This window comes from Leptonychotes weddellii, unplaced genomic scaffold (genome assembly GCF_054177405.1).
Source record: "Leptonychotes weddellii isolate Sample4059 unplaced genomic scaffold, ASM5417740v2 HiC_scaffold_21034, whole genome shotgun sequence".
Lineage (NCBI taxonomy): Eukaryota > Metazoa > Chordata > Mammalia > Carnivora > Phocidae > Leptonychotes > Leptonychotes weddellii.
The window spans coordinates 1-3,106 of NW_027797633.1; the positions used below are offsets into that span (position 1 = coordinate 1).

General features: G+C 62.9%; 1 pseudogene; it reads right to left on the minus strand.

Annotated features, from left to right (window-relative positions):
* Positions 1–7: 7 nt before the first annotated feature.
* On the minus strand, positions 8–2,200 carry LOC145718742 (serum response factor pseudogene; annotated as a pseudogene).
* Positions 2,201–3,106: the final 906 nt, after the last annotated feature.

The following is a 3,106-nucleotide window of genomic DNA, read 5'->3' on the forward strand; positions in this document are numbered from 1 at the left end:
CCTCAGAGAGAGGGCTCCCACCCACCCACTCTTCACTGTCATAGGAACCAGACAGAATAAAGTTGCTATCTCACTGGAAGTCCCGTAAGACATTAAGGTTAAGGGGGTCACATAAGTTCTAAACTGTCCCATGTTTCTTCCCAGAAACTGCACAGGTCCTAACCTGTTGCCATTTTGTCCTTATGCCCTATAACACTGTGCTACCAGCTTTTTCCTTTCTTTGTCTTGATGCAAAAGGGTCTGGAGTGATGGGAGATGGGGGCTAGATTAGCAGCTACTACCCTGCCATGACCCCAGGGAGGGGACCTTCAAGGGTGGCCTCACAGATGGCCTCCTTACTCCCAAAGAAGTTCCACAACCCACCTCGGAAGCAGCTCTGGTTTTTATATGGGACAGAAATAAACACCAGCCCATGTCCCCAGGGTTTTAGCTTCTTGTTCATCTGCTTCCATCCCTTCCTATATCTTCTACACCTCATGACGGCCCCTTTCCTCACCCCTTTTCACTGGATAGCTGGCTCGAAGAGGAAGAATTTCTAGGTACCTCTACAAACCTCCCTGCCTTCCCCCAAACTCCATGCACAGATTCTCTCTGGGGCTGGAAATCCCACTTGTCCCAAAGGCAGATGGTCCTGAAGGCTGTCCTGCAGGGAGTGCACCAGTTTCCAGTGGATGCAAGGGAAGACACATGGCCATCGTGGGACTCAGTCCCTGCTGCTCAGGGCAGCATCAGTTCTCCTGCCCTGCTCCCTTACCTGGGGCTCTTGAGCCCCCATTCGGCCATCAGCCCTGCCTGTCCTTCCAGCCAGCACTACTCTTGTGGTGCCCACCTTCCTCCCACACATGCTGGCTCATTGTTGTTATAGAGCTCTAGCCTCTTCACCTCCATACCTTCCCTTCGGCTCCCTGCTTTTCCGGCACCTTCCCCGGGACACCAGAAGGCACTGGATCTAGTGACCCCCGCGTCTCATTAACCACCTCCCGAGCAGCCTCCCATTACCACTCTTCACCCCTTCACTCCGACAAGGGCCCTGTTCCTCTCTCGCGCCCGTCACTCCCACCTCGGCGCCTTTCCCCTCTTCTCTGGACGTCCCCGGCATCTCCCCTCTCCCCACATTTCCCCGGCGGCCCCTCCCCTTTCGCCCTCCCGGGGTAACAGCCATCCCCTCCCACACACCTCCTGCGGACTCGCCGCCTCTCACCTCCGCCTCGGCTCTGTCTTCCTCCCGGGCTCCCCTTGCGTGTCCCCACCCTCCCGGTCCCCTGTGGCCGGCCAGCCTCCGGGCCCGGTACCTTCTTCATGATGCCCGTCTTCCTCTTGCTGAAGGTCGTGTAGCGCCGCAGTTTGTTGTCGATGAACTCCATCTTGATCTTCACGCGGCCCCGAGTCTTCTTACCCGGCTTGGCCCCGCTTACCGCGCCACTCACCGGCCCATAGCCTCCGGTGGCCGCCGCCGCCGCCTCGGGCCCACCGACGAGCTCCATCTCGCTCAGGCTCCGCTTCAGGCCGCGCCGCTCGGCGCCCAGCTCCTCCTCTTCGCCCGACTCCGAGTCGCCCTCGCTGCCGCTGTAGACTAGGGCCCCCGCGGTGGGCGCCGGGGTGGTTGTCGCTGCTGCTGCAGCCTCCCGCTCGAGGCGGCCCGGCCCGAGCCCCGCGCCGTTCCCGGGAACCCGGCCCCCGTTAGCCCCGCGAGTCCCGCCGCCGCCGCCACCTCCCGGCCGCCCCGTCGGGGTCCGGTTCAGGCTGCCCCCCAGGGCCGAGCCCCGGCCCAGCGCCGCCGCGGCCCCAGCTTGGCTCGGTAACATGGCGCTCAGTGCAGGAGGGCGGACGGGCAGTCAGCGAGGAATCGGAGCCGCCGCCGCCGCCGCCATCGGCTTCCCGGCTCAACCCGGCACTCCCGCTGCTGCTAGAGCCGCTATCGCTGCCGCCGCCGCTGCGAACCCGGGGCCCCTGCACGCCCGGGCCGACCTGGGCCCTCACTTTCTTGCCCCTGTGGCCCGGGTTGCCCCAGGCCGCGCGGAGCGCCCCCTGTCCGTATGCTAGGGCGGCGCGCCCGGCGGCCGTCAGCGTCCCCCGGGGGGCAGGGGCTGCTGGCCGCGGCCGAGACGGCGGGTGGAGGGGGCCGGGACCACGCGCTGGCAGCGGAGGGATCCCCCGACCCTTCCCCCCATATAAAGAGATACAATGTTTCCTTTTATGGCGAGGCCGCTCCTTATATGGTGAGCCCCTGCGCCCCCGCCGCATTGGTCCGCGGTTCCGGCACCTCCGCTTCCCATTGGCCCACAGGGAGCTCTTATTTGCATAGACATACCGAACTCGCTGCTGTCATCCCGCGTCAGACGGCGACTCCGAAAGGGGAGGAGCCGAGGCCTCTTAAAGGAACAGGAGAGGAGGTACGACTCCGCCCCCCTGACCAGAGGATGGTGGAGTTGGGAGGGACCTGAGGAGAGGAAGCCTGGGAGTGGACCCAAACGCGGTCCTGCGGCGGAATGGAAGCAGCACTGGGAACCCGGCTCTGGAAGGGCTGGAAGCAAACGCTAGAGCAGTCCCTGAGTGGATTGTGCGGGTTGCAGTAAATGATATAATACAGCCCAAATTCCAAGGGGGTGCAGGGATTGGAGCACTTCCCCACGCCTTCTTGAGGGAGGCAAATTTACTGGCTGCACAGAAGAGGCTTGGGTCCCCGGTGTCCAGACTCGTCGCTTCCCCGCCGCTCGGCTCCAACCCTTCCCCTCCCCCCGACTTCCTTTCCCTTTCCCTCTCTTTTCAAGGCGACGACACTTTCCCACCAGGCCGGCTCCCCGGTCCTCATTCATCATCCTCTATACTGCAGGGATCTTTGGCAGACGGACATCTGGAAAAGACCGAGGGAGACAGTCGGCCTCCCGGTCCCCGAAGGGGGCAGGGAGACGAGATGAAGATCAGTGAAGACTTCCAGCTGTGGGCTGGGCTGGGGGAGGAGGTGGTCCCGAGGATAAAGCCCACCCCACCGCCTGTGCAAAAGCCTGGGAAAAAGTAGACCCAGGCAGAAAGTTTCAGCAAGTAAGCAAGCCAAGCCAGCCAGCGCAGCGCGTACACACACACACACACACACACACACACACAC